The sequence below is a fragment of the Plutella xylostella genome, chromosome 18 (genome assembly GCF_932276165.1).
Source record: "Plutella xylostella chromosome 18, ilPluXylo3.1, whole genome shotgun sequence".
In the NCBI taxonomy this organism is placed as follows: Eukaryota; Metazoa; Arthropoda; class Insecta; order Lepidoptera; family Plutellidae; genus Plutella; species Plutella xylostella.
In genome coordinates this window covers 3,106,786-3,128,471 of record NC_063998.1, presented here as the reverse complement: position 1 = coordinate 3,128,471, position 21,686 = coordinate 3,106,786, and the positions used below count along the sequence as shown (strand labels likewise).

The following is a 21,686-nucleotide window of genomic DNA, read 5'->3' as shown; positions in this document are numbered from 1 at the left end:
ATAATAAATCATAGCCCCGAGCGAAGCCGCAGGCCAACGCTAGTGTTATATTGCAAGCGCATTTAACTTGGTGGAAAAATGTAATTCAAGTGTGTGCAACCTCCATAGAACTGCTTAGTCAGCTAGGTACTTTAGTTAGGTACTTTTTCATTTAAATCTAGGTAATGTAATATGGATATGCATTTCATTGTATTTCTTATTGATTTCATAAAAAATAATTATCAATTATATTATCATATATGTGAAATTTTGAGAATTGAACATTACTCGTGTACAGGTTGTATGAGTTGTATGACCCTCTACCGAAAAAATGGAATAGCATCATTTACTGGTCTAACTGAACGACTTTCCCCAAATTCAAAAAACAGCCTCTCTATTAGGATACATTGATTGAAACGACTAGGTTGTAATCGGTTTAGCACATTCTTTTGCATGATACTTGCATTCCTTCGGACCACACTCGATTAAAAATGGTGTATCCACATTATGTTAGCATGAACTCATATTCAATAAATTTGTTGCATTACCGAAAAGTTGCTTAACCCTTTAGCGGCCAAGCCTGAGTATTAGGTATCTCCCAACGCTACATGCCAAACATAAAATGTCTCGGTCCACTTTTTTGAGGGCCTGTAAAAGTTTGTTCCCAAATATATACACAATTTTTTGAACCTAACCTTTTTAGAGGTTTTACAGACCCTCACAAAGTGGTTCAAGAAATTTTATGTATGGTAAGTAGCGGTAACTCGGAGTACCTATACTCAGGCTTGGCCGCTAAAGGGTTAAGCAACTTTTGCTTTATTGTCAATTGTTTATTCATATGAATATTTTTGGCATATTTTTTTTACTTGTGTGTGTGCACGTGCGTGGCTTAGGCTAGCATTATTTTTTTACTTGTGTGTGCACGTGTCCGGCTTAATCTAGGTTACGACTCGTATTGAGTGCTGTTTAAATTATTTAATATAATCATCATCATCGTCAGCCCATAGAGTTCATTCTCCATGGGATGTACCTATTTGCCGATGATGCTGCCGTTCGGTGATGCTGCCCATCACCGGACAGTGGGATTTAGAGAACTAATTAGATGGTTGCACTGCCATCAGCCGTACTGTTTTCACCAGGGCGCACCACGAGCAGGTGAGGTCATCGCTTGAAATGAAAATATATTTATTATAAGAAAGTAGGTACGTACACATAGTGTCCTAGCTCCAAAAATAGGATACCCTGTACTATGGGTAGCCAGGTTTTTTACTCGTTACGAACAATTAGGTACTTAAATGTATATAATACATTATCATAGCACTTATCGGCATCACATCGGTAATTGTTTTATAAGGTGCTAACATTGATACATTTTGTTATATTTCCTACCTATAGGTTTAATACTCGATCGATTACATCGATCGTTTGTTAATTAATGCAAATTAAATACATTTGTAAGGATAACACAATAAAAGTGTATATAGGTGGGTATGACCCTTTCGTACGAAATACTAATAAAAAAATTCTCATCTCATTTATGAGTATTGAAACATCTAAGGTAGGTAGGTAAGTACTAATATGTTAGTGGTAGAATTTAAGTTAACGAATTGTCTTTCGAGTTAATAATGTTGTAAATGTATGCGTTGTCTTATTAGTATTACGGTCGATTATTTGATGATAATAATATTGTGGTAAGGTAAGTAGCCAGTTGCAAGTTCGTGAAGTATATTTGTTAAATGGTCCGTGTAGTGATTGTCCCGGTGGCGGTGTGCGTGATTTTAGTTGTTGAGTATCTGCGAATAAAGGTGATGGTAACCCGTCAGCCCATTCGCATATCGCATTTTAGCATCGAGTGAACGGCTACGGAGCCGTGAACAATATGTTATTAACAAAAGTGTAAGTAAAATAAATAGTTAGTACGGACATTAATTAACCTCGCATAATTACGGCGTCAACGACAGCGATCATCTTTCATTGCCAACGGCATCGGACGGACGGTGCATAAAATAGTACTTTGGGTTTTTTTCAATCGATATAGTTATTGGGCATGTTGGATCGCTTTTTGACATCGAGAGAACGGCGGCGGAGCCGTGAACGAGAATGAACAAAAGTGATCCAGAATGCCCAATAACTACCTACTGATATTGACTCCTATTTCTTTCGAATAAGGTTCAAAATGCAAGTATTTTTTTAAGGCTCTTACGATTTAATGATTCGGGTGTGAAGATCTGCATGTGCATTATTAATTTTGGACAAGTGTAGTTGTATCAAACGTGCCGATGGCACGACAGCTCTCGTTCGTTCGTTTTTCTTCAATATAGAGTAACCTTCAGCCACATCTAGCGATCGTGATGCCGTGACGATGACGGCAGATCACTGCTTCTCTGATCCTCATTAACTGTGATGCGCTTGGCCACACTTCTGATTGGATCACTGGATCCAGCTGTGGCTTGTCTTTTTTATTCCTGCTGCATTTGTGTTTTTATCTTGTAAAATCAATGTTTAGTTGATTGCAGGAACAGGAAGTGTAATAATTAAAGAGTTGAAATTTTAGTTAGGTACTTATATACTTATTACATAGATGAGATAGTATAGATACTTACTCTTACTACTTTTTAATGAAGCATGCTAGTGTCATAATACAGGACAAAGCCACTGGACTACTACCTCGTGAATCGTAAAATGTATTGGAAACCACGTAACTTTACTAGGTTTACGACTGAACCCTGAATTCTCACGATAAATCTTTTAATGCGAAGCTCTCGGAACCGTTATAAAGAGCCAATCGAAGGGAACATCAAATTTTAACTGACTGTTAATCTTAACGTAAGTAGTCGGTATCGGCATAAACCAAGTTAGAAACCCCTTTGGGTTACATGTTAAGCGTTTATTTATACCATTATTATTATCACACAGGGTATATCCGAGTGCTATCGCGATGTAGGTATGTACTCTCATGGTACTCTCCATATATCGTCCTACGCAATGCTTACTGCCCAAGGCTTAGCTAAACGAGCTCTCATCTGTTAAGTAGAGGGTATATGTAGGATCTATCTTTCTAGGTATACTAACTAGATAGGTGCGCTAACTATAAAATCACAGACTTGGTTGAAACCTTGTAAATTCCAACGCCTTGGGTCGTGACTTATCTAATCTGCTTATTGATTATTTATAGCACCATCTTCGATTGCAGTATTCCAGACATTATATAGCCCCATTTATGATTTAAGTTTCCTGGACATATATATATATATATATATATAATATATATTTCTTGTAGCTCTAACGGCAAGTACCTATGCTTCGATAGAGGTCACCATACCTCCTGAGATATGTTTTTGATAAAACTGCAAAGAGGCACAAACCTATACAGGTGTTACAAAAAGAGTAAACTAAGACGAAACCAGCATGTGCAGCATGTTATATCTAAGCCCAAATCTGAATTCTGAATTTATATACCTTCCTATTTAGAAGATTAATATACCCTTTTTGCAACACCCTGTATACCTTCACTACAAATAGATACAAAAGTTGGTATGTAGGTAGCTACATACCTAAATTGCAGCAACAACCTGCCAATCAATAATCACTTATTGTTTCCTTTCTTCCATCCTGCTATATCTTCCTGCCAGTGCGAGCAAAAAGGTGAAACTCATCGATTAATCGGAATAGTGACTGAAGCGAACCACTCCATACAATGCAGTTCACACACTTGTTCGTCTATTATGTCTATGGTAGATAGGGGTGTGCCAACATAAGGGTAAACTACGATTTAGACAGAAAAATAACCAGAATGGGGACTACCGTTTTTTTGCTCACCAGTTGGCGCCACTGTCGACTGAGGTTAAGAGGTACCATAGCTGTCAAATTTATCAAAGGCGACTTTATCAAATTGACGCCAAATAAAGTTTTAAATCTTGAATCTTATAAGCTTATTAATTATAAAATAACTATCATCATATCGAGTTACTATGCCGCAATGTTGTTCAGATCCGTTATATTGGGAAAGAAAAGGAGGACATATGTTACCAAGTGATAAAACTGTTCTAAAACAGTGGCTTGTGAAATAATTATTATCCGATAATCTCGTGTTTGTGAAAATCATTATAACCAATTTCAGAAATAACATAATGTAAATAAGGATTAGGCATTTAATAAATACACTAAAAATAAAAGAATTACACACTGATTTAACTTTTATTTATCCTTTCCGTTTAAACACACTGCTATACAAAAAATATACTTAACACATTAGTAATCCACACAATGAATGCTGGTTGAGTTGTTAGTTGAAACTTAATAATGGTAGTATAGTATACTAAGTATTCTATTATTTGTGGGGGTGTCAGTACCTGCACCTGGCTCACTCGAATGGAGCCTTTGTCCATATCGCCTTAAGGTCTAAACTCAACTCCTAAGCTTGGACCATTTCCTACCACACTGGTCCTCTGCAGGTTGGTGGGTTCGAAAATCTAGATATGCAGATTTTATCACGATGTTTTCATTCACCGTAAGAGCGATGGTATGTACGTACGTACACTGTACATAAATTCCAAAGTAGTTACTCATTGGTGACAATATCTAGATCTGGAGTTTCATTTTTAGTGTTTACACTGCTATACAAAGTTTCTTAAGGCCACTCAACAGTATACACTGAATCATTTTGTTGTATGATGCTGTCCTCTACGTTAACAACCAAGTTACTGTTACGGTCATAGTCTTGGTGTCTGTAAAAAGCAAAAACATAGCTGTTACCTAAAGCAAACAAGCATACATTTCGTAAAAAATAAGTTTGTAAACAGTAAACAAACTAACCTCTGAATTAGCTGCTCTTTGAGACCGCTTATTTACGCGCCTCTTTTCCTTAATTCAGCTTTCAAAGCGTGCACATTCATCGATAAATAATCCATATTTGCGATAATTTCGCGAAAAGAGATCACTTTTCAACAGGGAAATGAACGAAAATATAATTTATCACGAAGCCCGCCAAACAAATTATATGAAAAGTAAAATGTCACTTAACCTCAGTCGACACCAGCGCCCCTAGCGGCAAATTCACACGCGTTACTCCCCATTGTCAGAACCTCGACAATAATATGTTCCTTGGTTGAACCTGTATTATAAATGCCTTCTTGTCTATACCGACATACGTACAGGGATTTGGTTACAATTAACGAGCTTATAAAATATTTTTTATTCTTGCTTAGATTAGACAAAATTTTCTATTGACCAACCAATTCTTTGAAATATCTCGTAAGCAATAGATAAGCATGTGACCATTGATATACAAAACGCACATCAATGTATGCAAATTATTGCAATTATAATGAATATCATGTTTGTGACAACCCTAACTGTTGAAGTGAGTAGTCTTGGTAGGGGTGGGAATCTTGTCGGGAAAAAGTGCGCGCGGAAAAATGCAAACAACAAAATGGTTCACGGTTTTTTTTCGCTAAAGTGGAGTGGAGTTAAGGAATACCTTGCACTCTTTATCATCATCATCATCTGTACTGTACGTATGCCTATTTAAAAGGATGTACAGTATACGACGTACTAATTAATTAGGTATAAGTAACAAAGTATACTAATCGAAATAATTTGAATTATTGAATACTTAAGTATTTTTAACGTACCGATAAACCGCAACTATTTGAACTGGACTAATTTAGTAATGAAAACGTTTGATTTTTTTGAGTACGATATATCTGTGTCTCGATGCACGAACTACTGTATAATCGAGTACTTAATTAGTAACGGAAGTCGTTTAGTTTTTTTCTATTAATTTACTCAACCACCTATAATTAATTGGTATCATCTACGTTAATTCACAATAACCGTGCAATCTACAGTAGGAAATTAAAGACGCTTTGAGGTAAATTGTAAGGCCAAACTAGAGCCGAAAAAAAAACTTAAGTAATTTGAAAGCGTTTTTCCCAAAACTGACACTTTTACGCCATGTTCATGGTTATTCCATTTTTTTAATCTACTTCGTTCCTGTGCCGAGAACCTAGAAATTTGTGTAAGTATAACACCCAAAAAAAACCGCCGTTTGAGGCGGGATGGCAGTGATATTTTAATGGGACATTTAAATATCACTTAAAAATCTCCAAATTTAATCTGTTAATTTAATTTAACTATTTATGTTGGTATAGGTAAGTAGTTGTAGAGCAATGAGCAACGCAGCAGTTATTGCATCCATCCCGTTATCCAACGTTGCGGGAACGCGGGCAATGGAATGTTCTTACATTAGTTGGATAAAGAATTATAATTCAAGAATGTCGTATACATAGTAGAAATGCTAGAATAACAGGGAAAATTGCGTCTACAAGTACAGTACTTTTTATTTGAAATTTGGTAGATGTATTCTGGAGATAAAACCGATTTCTATACATACATTATAAACATACCTCTATACTCATAGAGTATACTATACTGACCTATACTTGTCGTCCTAAATAATTAAAACATGCGGTCATCGTTTTAACTAAAACAAAATACTTTACAGTAAATACTTAATGAATGAACTATAATGACCATCAGCAACAAAAATGGTAAAACAAAAACATAATTTAAAATAACATTAGTAGTAAATACCCGTCGACAGTCACAATCGTAATAACACAGCGGTACTCGTTAAACCGTTCTTCAGACTAGCAAAACTTCTTGGAATCCTATTCATGTGGCAACACTGTTCTTGGAACATTGTTAAAAACCGTAATTCAGAATTATTCTTTAGCTACGGGTCCCAGGGAATGACTGAATCGGTGTATTTCGGATGATGATCGCTTTTTAATATATTATATACTAGCTGTTCCCGCGAGCTTCGCTTCGCCTTAAAAAGTTTTCCCGTTGGAATTCCGGGATAAAAAGTAGCCTATGTTCTTTCTCAGGGTCTAGACCCTATGTATACCAAATTTCATTCAAATCCGTTCAGTAGTTTTGGCGTGAAAGAGTAACAGACAGACAGACACAGTTACTTTCGCATTTATAATATTAGTTAGGATAGGATTAGGATTAGGATTAGGATAGGATTAGGATTTATGACAATCCGTTAGGTATGACCGTACGATACGTACCTACGATACCGATAGGATAGGTGGACGTCCATACAAGTAACGTCAGATTTGACATATAAGCAATGCCGCAATGATGGTGGTAAATAGGTCAATGGTGATAGGTTTTCAGAGCCTAAATGATTACAGGCTGATGATATTAAACTAAAGGGGCCCTATCGCGAAGTCAAAACATTTACGAAGTATAACTCAAATTCAATACTATTTTAATCAGAAAATCCTTGTCAAAACAAGATCGCGATTGGGACTATTGGGAGCCTGCCGATAATGAAATACGTTGTCGTCTCATCACCGTTACAATTGACGTAACATTTCGTGTTGGGAGTCTCGACAGATCACACACTGCGCTGTGTATCCGCCGGAACGCTTTCACTCTCGTCATTATTATCTAACTGTTGTGGAGACATTCTGTGTAGCGGTATACTTACTAGATAACTGTTGGAACATAAGTTGTACGGGAGAGGTTTAAGTATCGTTTATTCTCGTATGTTTACTTACTAAAAGAGCGAGCGTCTTGTATATATAATAATATAGTCTAGAATGCTTAGGGTTAATACTTTTTATAGTACTTAAGTACTTATATACTTGGATGTGCCCGTAAAATGGCAATAGGCCCGCCCCCTATTACATTGGGACAAACATAACACTGGCGAAAAGTGGGTGCAGCAATGCACCTCTGCCTACCCCGCAAGGTAGATGGAGTACATTAGTACAGGGTGTGAGTGTTTGTTTTTTTTAAGTATAAGTAGCTTAGTTAATTAGAAAAGGCTCGCCCAATATTAGCCAAACAGCATTAGACAAGATGGTATAGGCAAAAAATTCACAAGAGTAGATACGAACATTTTAAAATTCCATAATAGGTACCTAATGAAGCACGAAGGAAAACAACAGGAATCAAATACCTACACGACAAAGCAAATACGGTACCAACATTTTCGTGACAATCAATTAATTCATTATTAACCTTAATGTGCAACTGAACGCATAGTATAGCTGCCAGCCAGATATCGTGTCGGAAAAACGTAATTAAAATTATGATAAGTCACGCTAAAAACACAACTTACCGATTAAATATTCTCATCAGGTTTTGTCTACAAACCTCACAGGCTCACGACACCATGAAACCTTAAGAAGAAATTTAAACCTTACGTCTTTCAAATAAGATATGATTTCGGAAGGCTGTTGGGAGCTTTCAAATATAGGATAATGTGGGGGGAGGCATTGATCGATTAGTATGGGTTCCTCGTGGCATAACTGACCTCCTGTCCCACAGACCTACAGAACCCTTGGTATGTGAAAGTAGCTAAACGGTACGATACCGAAATTAGAGCGAAACGTGTACGTAACGGACTCATACCATCGCAAAACAAAAGATAGGATTTGAAGAAAGCAAAATTTACCGTAAATCATACAAGTAGATTGTAAGAAGATGAAATATGGTTTGACTTTCATTAATTTTATTTAACTCTAGGTAAGAATGCCTTTCAAAGGTGGAAATTACTGGACGCTTTAGCTATTGATCTGTTCTGTCACTCTCTGACGGAGAACAATTTGTTCTTTGACTGAGAGTGACAGAACAGTTCAATAGCTAAAGCGTCCAGTAAGTTTTATATGAATAAGGGGGTATAAAGGATATTGAAGATATAATCAAAACTTCAATATAATCTAAGAGAAGATGTCACTAAGAATACGAAAGGAGAGATGAAGGTAGGTATCTCGGCTCTATCGTGCAATGACGGGCTAAAACCTTACAGCTTAAGCTTACGAGGAGGAATTCAATGGATTACAGCTTCTACATGAAACAAAACTTTGTAGATACTTATTCCCAATCTTCGCTGGGGAGCAAAGGGCCGAAGTAAAGCACCGCTACTCTTTACTGGAGAGATAGGGTTAGATAGTTAATCCATCCAGAAAGAAAGATAACATACATAGATAAAAAAAATAGAAAAGTTAAAACAATTAAACATCAATTGATTGAATTTGTAGATGATTCTGCAATTTTTGTAAGTAGACCGAAATTGATCGCATAGATAGATTTATTAAAAGGGGTCAAGATGACTTGGGAATTTTTATTCAATTTACAATTCAAGGCCACGGTGTTTCTCGGGGCTTTCGCGACTTTAATTAATTTACTCATTGCTTTCAGACAAAAATATGCCGAAATGAATTTTGTTTGAATAATAGAAGCGAATATCGGTCGAAATAATAAGCATTTTATTATTTCGACGATTATTGTAAAAAAGTAAGTATTTAATCGTGAGTATGTTGATCAATGAGATTACAGTAACGCTTCGCTTTGCTAAACCTAAATGAAGAAAGTGGAAATAAAACAGAATAGCTAATGAAATCAAAGAAAAATTACAGCATCATCGGGCAACTTGAATCACGTTTTACGCGACCATTACAGAATCATTAAGTAGGTAGTGCACAATGAACATAATTAGTTTGGTGGCCGCAATCAGAGAAGATCACGATCCCTTTGAACTAAATAAATCAAGCCTAAGCCGCTGTTGTCCGACGCAAGCCCCACATTAAACTGCGAAGCTAACCATTAGCTGGAACTATTCGAAGACACAATGATTGATCCGTGTAACAACGTGCAGCACAGGTGGTCTAGCAGCTAGACTGTAGCCCGTATCTAGCCCGGTCTTCCGGCACAATTTCAATAAACCCACCCGGTAGGACAACATGCTATTAGCCAAGTAAGCAACGCTGGTACGGACAATTTTCTCCGACAACCGTTACGGAAAATAGGCTAGATTAAGCTTGTTTAGCCTTGATTCAGGTTCTGCATCCTACGGTGCTAACGGTACGGCGACCCAGTTGAGGGCTAGATGCTGGGTGGCCACTCTATATCACCAAAAAACGAAGTTGCTGAGCGTTTCTGTGCGAGCAACGACTCTATCTCGTTGCATCGTTGCCGATTGCACGACAGCTCTCGTTGTTTCGTTTCTCGTCAGTATAGAGTAACCCCCTGCGTCTGCGCAGGTATGCGTTACGTCAGGCGACGCAACATGCGTGGTCAAGTGCTGAAAGGTCGACGCGACTCACGGTCAATGACACATTTCTTTCGCTCATCACATGGGCGTGTAATGTAACGGATGGTTTTAGGCAAATTGTAATGGCATTGGCTGACCTATGGCTGTTTAGGTACGTGATTTATACCTATTTTAAATATATACACTTACTTATTTTTAAAGAATCGAATGATGGATATTTGTAAAAAAAAATGTTATAGATAGTCTAAAGGTAGAAGAAACTTATAAGGAGTTGCGATAGGCACCTGATATGTGCTCCTACACCTAGTTTTTTTAAGAACAACATCACGCAACATAAATTATACAAACTCAACTTAAAAATTCAGAATACCTAAAACGATTACGTCGTCAAAGATCACAAAAGTGAAAAGCAGATGCACAAAAGTCAGGCACGATTGTGTAAATACGAGAAAGAAAGAAAGATGATTACCGTACGGAATGTTTACAAGAAAATGCAAATCTAACGTTAGAATAGCGGTGCACAGTAATTTGTAAACAAGGGTTCGTGCAGAATGGGAATTCGAAGAGAATCGAGATGCAAAAAGCTTGGGAGATGCCACTTCACATGAAGTATACAGGAGGGCTACTCTACCTTGACCAAAAAATATATCAAGAGCTGTCATGAATAACTGCCAGCTTCTATAACTCTATCCATCCATAACTGGTAGTTACTTTCATACGATTTTGACAGATTGTTACTTTTGATTATGTCAAAATCGTATGAAAGTAACTACCGCAGTCATGGATAGATAGAGTTATAGAAACTGGCAGTAAGTCGGTATGTTTAACACAACGAGATACAGATGTTGTTAGCGCAGCGCAGCAGAGCTCCAGAAACTGCGTTTTTAGTAATATAGAGTAACCCCGCTTTGCCAATATCAACCAATACAACGAACGTTTCGTTCCCAGAATGCTGGCGGCAAATGCTGATAATGATAAAACATGCTTGTTACAGAATTGGTACTCTATTGTTTTCAAGAAAGAATGAATTAAAAAAATGAGTTGATTAAAGACGGTTCTACCTTTTTTGGCATAAGATTTTTTTGCCTAATCTCGTATTGCATAGTAACGTTTGGTCAAAGTCTCGTTACGCCGAAAATCGTATGGCATAAATCTCGTTTAGTAAAAAGTTGTTTCGCATAACATTGTTTAGCCTAATAATGGTATGGCCAAATCTTGAATAGCCTAATAATGCTATGGCATAGGTTTATACAAAGTAATAATATTCGTTTAGCTTTAACTTTGACGGAGCGTCTCCCTACATAGCGCAAACTGGTGCCTTGTATTGTTTCCGCTGTTTGGAAAACGCTCCGCTCCGCTTCGCTGCGCTCCGCTTTGGTTTTGATGAACATGTGCACCTAACACGCTCCTCCTCGCTTTGCTCGTCGTCGCACCTATTTTTAGGTTTCGATCTCATGGGGTTTGTAATAATTATATTGGTCGTTAACTTTCGATTTTTTGATCATATAATATCGTGATTTTCGGGATGTAGGAGAAAAATACCACAATTTGTACATTTACTACATACTTAATATATATTATTTATTAAGATAACTTTAGGAGAAACAATATTATACATAGGTATAGACGAACATAAATTTGAGCAAACGAAACTTAGGTGTTTAAAGATTGTGCCTAAAGAGTTTTAGACGAAACGAGCCTTATGCCACATAAGTCTTGGCAAAGTGATGGTTCGGCCAAAAAAGTTTAGACCATACGAGTTATGCGAAATGAGTTTTGGTCAATAAAGATTATGCCAGATGAGCGGAACCCATTAAAGACAGATTAATTTTAATAAAGCAACGCAAGCACCTCAGCACCCATTATTAAATTTCCGACGCCTTCTACTAATAAAACAACTTGTTGATTGTAAGGAGTTTATAATAAATAACTTGCTGAGTAACCGAAGCACCGAGGGAGCGTGTTTTGAAACTATACAAGGCCAGAACGCACCCATAGTGTACTAGCACTGTATAGTTTCAAGTGAAAAAAATAAATATTTTACTTGAAAATATACACGATTTGTGCGTACTAATCGCGTATACTTTCAAGTTGGGATTTACTGAATCGTACTTGAAAATATACATTGCTATTACGCATATTGCTTGATTGGCGTACTTGTCGCATACCTATAATTTATACCTACATGCTGATTCTAATTTACTTAACTATTTCGGTAAATGTAAATGACTACAATTTATTGACTTGTTCTGCCTGTCATACCTATAAAATGATAATAAATGAAGATGAACAAGCTCTAATTTGATTGATAAATTGATATTTATAGCAATCATACTTGCAAGTAAGCATACCTACTAATATCTTATTATTTAAATGAATTAAGAGTAATACCTACTACACTCCTGAACGGATAAGACTAGCTTAATGACGCCGTCGGCAATATTAAAGTGCATTTATCAGTGCATCAAAATATTATTATAACCAACTAAAATAGTAAATTTTGATCAAATTTTAAATTTAATGGTTTAAAAAAATTAGGGTCATTTGGTGTTGACTTTTTGCTACTTGGACTTATTCATTGCTCGTGAGTGTAGTAGGTATAGACCTATTATAGACATATTTTTCATCAAGTTTTGAATTCACCGTAATTGTCTTTTATGAATTGTTCTACAGTTTCTACACCCTCTTATTTGATCATTTTTACTATTAACAACAGTTCTACAGTTTTATAACAATTTACTTTTTAACTTACGGTGTAAACAAAAAACACGTTACGAAATTAATGCCAAGTGCGGAATGATGATGCAATGTTTAGAAAGCAATAGACTTATTACTATTTCGCATGAAAGAAAGAGAGAGCCACAATTCAAAAGGGCTACCTGGTAACTAATCACGTATAGTTTCAAGTGCTCGCATTGCCGCTTGGCGCTTGAAAATATACACGATTTGTACGCAGTGGTAACTGCTGCAGTATATTTTCAAGCTATAATTTTGGCCCAACTTACTTGAAAATATACGCGATTAGTGCGTAATGGCCTTGTATACTTTCAAGTAAATCATGGCACCATTTTAATTTGAAAATATACGCGAGCAGTCCCAACCTCTGCGTTCTGGCCTTGTATAGTTTCAAAACACGCACCGAGGGACTAATTATATTAAAAGTAATTTCAAGAGCGTCAGAAATTTTATTTTTTGTATCGTCAACTAAATTGACCGGCATGACTAGAGGCGTATGAACTAAAATGAATCTTTTTTCTAATCTTCACTCAGAAGCGAGTGGGAATTCCATTTTCATAATTAGATTGGACTAGCGCCTTATTTTGGTGGTCGTGACTCCGACTCGTGAACATTAGAGTAGTGGTGTGTTTTTTCTTATGATCATGACTATTCATGACCTATAAGTGCTGAAAATGAAAACTATATAAGTAGATACCATATAGAAAAGTTTATTATGTAAATGATTTAGATTTTTCATCTTCCCCTATATCTTATGTAGATTGTAGACATAAGAATCAACACACATGAATAAACTGTATGTCAATGCTTATAGAACAGAAATAGTATATTAGGTACTTATCTTTATTTATTTGTAATAAAATTTTTGTCTAACAGAAAAATAATGGGCTTAATTTAAAAGTATTCCTAAATAAAAGCCAAATTAATGGGATATCAAAGTTACACAAATAATAAATAGGATTAATCAGTAAAATCAATAATCAATCGATGAAACGCGCCTCCGTGTACCAGGGCGACAGAAGTCAAAGGGCGTCTACCGTTACTCGGCCTGGGATCACGCTCGGCGATTCGGTACCAGGCGCACAGCGAACTATACCGGTGCCGCGTTTACAGTTCACTGGATGCTGTTTACTTGACCGGTGGGTTTTTTATGGATTCTTTGATTGCTAGCTTTAATGAAGACGATATTTTATATCGCGTAGATACAAGGTACTTATACGCAGTGTTCGTAATAAAAGATTGCTAAGCGAAATGGCTGGTTAGTTTACCGTTCAATAGAAAGACCTTTCTTTCGCTAAAAGTTCGTTCAATGTTATGTTTATGTTATGTCACTGTGCGTGCATCCTGTGAAAATTAACGTTATAAATACTACGAGTAACTACTTACTATAAAGTCTTTATACCTACTATAATTAATGGCACATAATACGTAACAATACCTTTACTATTGGTGAATGACATAGTGCAAAAGTACAATCTACTTACGTTTGTAAGTAGCAAAACAAACTTATGAATCAAACGAAAGCCATTTCTTAAAGCCTTCAACTAATTAAAGTAAAAGGTATAAAACGCGATACGTTTACTGCCACGGACGTCCTGCGGGAAATTAATTGCTTCGGAGATAAACCTCAGTGGGAGGACACGACTACTCGCTCGGCTAAAATGTCCCCGAGCAAAAAGACCAAAAGGAATTAAACTAGACGAGCTAGAAAATTCAATTAGAAAGCCAACTGCAAAGTCGACGAGGCATCGGACCAACAATTTCCGGCAAAGGGCAAACTTAAACTTAAGTCCCATAAAAATAACAGCTTAGATTTTATCTGTTTCTCGGCAATATATCTTATAACAGGAACACGACCACACAAAACGCCAGCACAACAGAATCCTATTACAATTTACAACCTGGAGCCGTAGTATCTTACATCGCGGAAGGCATACCAAATGGAGAGCTCTGCGGCCCACCCCCTATTCATAGCTCCGTGGGCAAGCGCGATCGACTTGAACTACACATTGTTCTGCTCCAATGGACCTCCCCAGCCTAGCCTGGTCTCCATCAGCCGGCCGCACAGCTCCACTACCCTCGTGGGAACCCGCCGCCCGGAGGCCTCAAGCTCTGGTCCGGATCGGTTCGCGCGGAATGTTAGTTTCAGCGAAGCGTGTACGGCGCCTTGTTAAAAGTAGCTTAGTCAGGCGTATCTTTGCATCTTCGGAGCTTGGCGAATGCAAATTGGTTTTTGTTTAAGAGAAAATGTATTTATAAGCTAAGGTGCTTTTAGCCATACACAACAATGATGCATTTTATGTTACATCTAGAAAATGGACAACAAGAATAACAGCAAAGATGCGTGTTCCTATGCAGAAGCTTTTACCGATTGAAAAATCCACGTCTTAACAACAGATTAATATTACAAGGTACAGTTTACAATACGCCTATTAGAGCTAAGAGAGATGCCCTAGAATAAGCGTGAGATACGACGCGGGTAGGCGGCGCACCGTTAGACACCGGAGTCTACAGTAAATGGGAACAGTGCATTCTGCATGCACTCAGGTACCGGTGCACTCTGTTGAGATAACAGATAACATAGTTTTAATCTCAAAGAACATTATACACTCCGCAACAAAAGTTCCACCTGTCATTATCGTTCCATATGTCACTGGAAAAAACTTTTTCATTGCTTACCAGTACCTATAATATTACGTGATATGAAATTTTGGGGATTTAAGAGGTCTATGTAATTTTATTGAAATATGTACCTAATAATCACACATACATATAAGTAACGGAATACGCAATCATATGTTTTAGGCATGTAGAGGAGATGATTATGTTCAAAGTCTGTTCTTGCCGTGAGTGCGATGTTTAAAATTACAGTAATAAGGAATGCATTAGCTGATCTAAGGTGGTCTATCAACCTGCACAACAAACTTGAGTTACATTCTGTGGTCATTCCGATTTAATGTTCAGTCGTGAACATTACTCTACTGTGGTACCGTTAATTTTGCGGCAATCCGACATTTTATTGCGCTGTTATTGTACCAATGTTCTGTTACTGGCTGGATTTATGATGAGTTCCATTGACTGTGGACGTGTCAAGGCTGTTGGACTACATTTTGGGATAGTAATTAAATGAACGATTCGTGCCAATTTACATTATGAAGATGAACATAGTGAGAATGAAGTTAACGGTTTCAAAAAATTACTAGGGCTTTTGATTTATGCAGTGAATCGAGGATGTTTTTTTCAACTGGTTTGAAAGTATCCACGTCTACGCGTCCACAAGATCTCAATTAAGTACCTACAACTCTTTTACAACCCTGAGTTTCTTGATTGCAAATAAGAACAAATAGGCAAATTACGATGGCGTGTCAGGGAGCAATTCGAAATCTCACAAAGCCTAGGAACGGGAACACAGTTGTCTATGGGTTTCTTAGAACTCCGGTGTTAGGCTGAGTCTCCACCGAAGTATAGCGAAACTTTACTTAAAATATACACAAAGTAAGCAGTAAATTGCACTAAATAGTCGCAAAGTTGACCAGGATGAGCTCTAGGGTCACCCCCATTCCACTTATATACTACAGCACAATAGTTAACCTACCTATCCTTAACAGAAATCGCTATATCTGTAGAAAATGATTTTTGTCAGCTTCTTTCTGATACAATAGATATGTAGAAATATATAAAATACATTATTCTAAACCCTCCTACAAAGAAAGGAAGAAAATGTGTAAGCTATTTTTTTTACAGTCTCGATTCGCTCCGCATCTGCGGATAGTGGATACCCTGCTTTATACATTCCCGGCATTTTCTTGCAGCTATATTGTTCCATTGCTGAGTATGCAGCTTTTTGCCGCAGCGATGAGCACGCGGAACTAAGGTGCTAGAACCTGGTTCTGATGATGTATTGGCATTTCATTCATGCCACGCATCATTGGTGGGGTGAGAGTAGGACGTCTGCAGACTTTTAGTGTGAAAATGTTCATAAGTGGTAGACTAAAAGTTGATCGGAATAATCAGAGCCACTGACTTTCGGCTACACTATACCCTTTTAACACCCTGTATATTATTAAATCATTATTTTTTACCAATAGGTAAAGTAAATATTGATAACGTGCCACAACATTCTGTCTTCGCTGTTCCTCGTCATGCCACTACACTACCGGCTACCTCCGTTAATTGTCATCGGACCAGCAGAGGATATATTTACTTTTATATGAACCGGCAAATATGAAAATATATGTATCAAACATTGAGTATGAATGGTCACCCGAATCCGCGTTGTTCTATGGCATCAAATATAGTTCATCAGTCAATCATCTCACTAGACACAGCTGGAATCAAATTAAACGTTGTTGAAATGTACCTACTTATCAGGTAAATAAGTACATTGTAATTTTTTACCATCTCTTCAGCCAACCTAAAGCTTCACAGATATATGTACATACAAAATGGGAACAAGGAAAAAAGCTGTTCAATCTCGCTTCGCAAAAACAGTGGAACTGTAATGAATATACAATGTGTTCTCTGTATTATGCAATACTCATGTAAGACGGCGTCCAACCGAGCACAACACTACGGTAATGCAATGACTGAATGACTGCATCCATGCAATACGATGCACTGGTACAGGTAGTTCCACTATTCATATCTATCTATTTTAGTTAGTGTGTCTCTTATTCCCCTTCATCCAAAGGTTGTCTGGCAGAGATCGACTTTAGTGATAAGGCCGCCTATTGAAATGAAAATGAAATGTACCCTAATTAAGTTACAACTTGTCAATTTTATTACTTTGGTGGACACATAAAGTGTAAGTATTCTATCTATCTACACTCAATGTAACTTGTGAAAAAGATGTACATATTTAAATGTTTGATATTCTCCAGCGGCGTCTTTGTTTAGACAGCCACTTCTGGCCGTACTGCGAAAAGTGGGTGACTCGCTTGCATGTCACCTCTGAATACAGCTTCGGGAAACAAATGCGTTAGCATGTGTATGGAGTAGAAGTCGCCCATTAGCTGACATGAAGTCAATATTTATTTCCTCCTCTACGCATTCCGTAAATTATGGTCCCACTTGTACAGATGTATAGGTTCAAAAAAACACTAGCTAATGTATAAAGAACTACGAAACATGGCGAAACCCTTTTTGTATTGCTCTAATGTTGGGTTATCAATCTTCTTTACGCTCATTGGCTACAAGATTTTAATAAATTGCCGGTCTTTAAGCCGCAAAACTGGTTTCCTGAAGTTTGAGTCGTGTTACCTTCTCTATTAGAAACTAATTTGGTTTGCCGTTTGGATGTGGGAGTAAATAGCGTGTGTCTATCGCTTATCAAGTAATTTGTGTTCCTAGTTACTGCGTACTATCATTAATGGACTTTCATCGTTACTCAGAAACAGTTTATCGTATTGAAATCCACGATGTTCCTGCAAAGTTTAGATAGATTACCAAGGCATAAAATTAGAGGCGAGATTTACTATTTTCTTGCCATAAGAAGTCTGGTATATCTGTTGATCGTATACTTCCTTTGACCATCGTGATCATGTTCCTAGTTCTAGGCCCACAAAGAGCTATACAAATAAAAACAACTGTGCAGACGTGTTATGGATGTCGCAGGCAACTGGTTTAATCTTCTGTTTGATTGAACCACTAGCCCGTTCATTGGATGGCGCTATTCAGTTGTATGACTAAAAGACAACTCGTCAAGTCGTTGATTGTAACGTTCGACGTCTTGACTGAACGTCATTCAGCGAAGTCGTTGAATGGGATATAGTATAGCAACTTTGTAATGTCTGGTTAGGGTGAACATCACCAGGCAAGAGTCAACAAAAAGACTATGTTACAAAGCTCTTATCTCACAAATTAACTAAACAATAACAATAAACGTACCTTCATATTGTTGTTCATAATTATCCAGTTTCGCCACTTTTTTTCTTTGAAACTATCCGCCCGCGGCGTAATAATAGGTAAATCCATGTTGTCACACTATTTTAACACAAATAACGCACTTTAAAGCTAATTTATTTGCAAAAAACTAACAACATAGGTGCTTTTTGTGTCAGCTGTTAGCTGTTAGACGCCATATTTGTTTTATTCACCACCTGACTGATTTTAAGTCAGCTAACTAGTTGGACGTTTTGTGACACTTGTACAATCAACGTTCGGCCTAGTCATACAACTGAACAGCGCCATCCAATGAACGGGCTAGTGGTTCAATCAAACAGGAGATTAAACCAGTTGCCTGCGACATGGACATTAGTCAACACAAGTCCATTCATGGATAATAGACCTTATAGAGCAGCAGCTACAACAACCCGTCAGCGGCTTTCCACATCCATCTACTACCGGCTACCTGCCCGAGGCCGTCGAGGGCGTCCCACGCTTCGTTTGTCTGGTCACTCGCTAACTATACGTCGGTGGTGGTAAGGTAGCTGGACTTGAACGCCCTTAGCAACGACCAAGGAGGCTCACGACAGGTATAGTTACGTGGAAGATACAATGAGTGAGACAAAACAGGTTAGCAAAAAAATGCAATAGTGAGCTGCATAAGTATATGCACCTACATAGTTGCAATACATTACACAAGTGTTACATGATTAGAAGATAGCATTTCCTTTCTAAACGCAAAAAAGCGGAATTTCGCTTAAAATTCACATCGACAGGCGAAAGTGGATTACAACTAATCGCCGCGTTACGTGATACAAGTGTGGTCAAGATGTGTAGTTATTATATTAGAATATTTTCGATAGAGCCATTATAGAAGCAAGATTATAAATTGTTTATCATCTTGCTAAGTGATATAAGCAAAAATAAAATACATAACTACCTATGTCAGAAGATAATCGCATATAGGTACCGTAATCTATTTACCGTAAAGAACCTACAATAGGAGTTATGAAAATTCATAGCTTATATCGATATCGGTACAAAGATCTTTGTTTTATACTGTTCTGTTCTGTATAAAACTAGGTATGCCAACAGTGAGGCCTGTGTGTACCCACACATTTACCTGATATTTTTCAACATTCATTACTGAAATGCAGTCTTCGGTAATCGGGTCAATCGTCCGATGTGCCTTGCAAAAGATCCGCTGGTCGGCCATTGTGTGTGAGCTACAATAGTTAGGCCATTAGACCAATAGTACGTACCTATACCACTTACCATTGTACAGTGAACGCATAGGCCTAAATAAGCTTGTCCAGTTCAAAATTAAGTCTAACGCCGCACAAAATAAGAAAAGGTATAATCAACAAAGTGATGTCGTCCGCAGAACCTTACCAATCTTATGTGGTATTGTTCACATGTTACGAAATACAGGTTAGTGTGTATTCTTTTGATTGCTTTTAAATAGAGTTCGTGCATATTAAACAAAGGTAAACAAATGTTCAGTCACACATATTGTATCAGTTAAAAGGGTTCGATTTATTAAGCTAAGAGCTTAGTCTTTAATAGATAGATATGATGAAATGCCTATTTAAATAGGCCATAGAAATTTGAGCTTTATCTCAAGCTAAAGCTATCTACAAAACTTTGTATCTAAACCGAAGGTTGAATATGAGAGATTGCTATTAGCGATTAAATAGAATGGGAAAGTGTGTGCTACGGTTGTTATAATATGTAGTTACTGAGCAATGCTACTGAACCCGTACCTAATCCCTGTCCGATGTATTGAATACCTCATACTCAAAAAGTCAAAACCATTATTATTATTTACGTAGTTAACCAATGTTGTAAGCAGACAAAATATAGGCTAAATTGACTCAGATGTTTAAGTAGGACGGGGTTGGGACCAGGCATTCGAAATACGTTTGTACATTTATTTGTCGGAATATTATGATACGAACTTCTTTCAGTTTTTTGTGAATATTTATAACACTTTCTACAACAACTTCCATGCACTTCGCCTCCACAATGGCTAAACATTCACCGGCTGTTTTATTGTTCCCGCGTAAGAAGTGAGATAATAATAAAAACTAGAATTAAAAATTATAAGCCGTTTCCTCTTCCTGGATAAGAGGTGAGCGGAATACAGAATTATATGTTTTACGGTAACTAGCTATAGTTACTGACGTATGTAGTTTACTTCAGTTTGTTAATTAAAAAGGTGAGCTTGATCTTATCAAGCAAAACGTTTTTAGAATGAAAATATCACAAACACTACTATTACCTAAGTCTCTTTAATCTACATGCGGGTAAGACTAAATAAGGCTTCAAATCTTACATCGCAATAGTAAGAATCTGGCAACTAAACTTAAAAAAATTCTATCTACGCCTATGGAACTTTGATGGAATGCTAACAAAAACAAAACCATCCTTCTTACTTGGTAAAATAAAACTATACTCCGTGCTCCACAATTCGATCCACCGGGACAGGAAATAAATCATTTATCGATCATTATTCCTTTGTGGTTAAGTAAGTACCGAAGTACAGTAAAAACTTTTTACTGTACTTCGGTACTTCGTAAAAACTGAAGACTCCTGAAGTCTATGAAAGAGTCTGCTGAGTTGCAAATGCTAACTATAAACTAAACTATAACTTTCCGTAGGTGTTATATGTTATATGATACTCTACTCCCAATCTATCAAGCCCATATAAATAAAATTCGTTATCTTCCGTGGTCAATTCTAGTATCCAGGCATATTCTAGTATAACAGGGTTGTGTCATGTGTGTGACTTTGTGAGATAATTAAGTCCAACTCCCATTTTAGCTATTATAGACCTCCAATATTTGAGGTGGTCCATGATCTACAGTTGACTATTGATCTGCTGTGTGTGTGACTGCATTTTACTTAGTACAAATTCAATAAGTATCTTATTCTGCAGTTGCAAAAACACTGGTAAGGACGATTAGCCATCGATTGAGGGTTTGTGGCGCCGCCGCTCAGAATGTGGCCGTATTGA

The 21,686-nt window shown here is 37.2% G+C and overlaps 1 protein-coding gene across 1 annotated transcript in view; it reads right to left on the bottom strand.

The window, feature by feature from the left end:
- The window catches only part of LOC105388845, a 60,749-nt gene that overhangs the window by 37,289 nt on the left and 1,774 nt on the right, over positions 1 to 21,686 (bottom strand). The window lies entirely within an intron of this gene.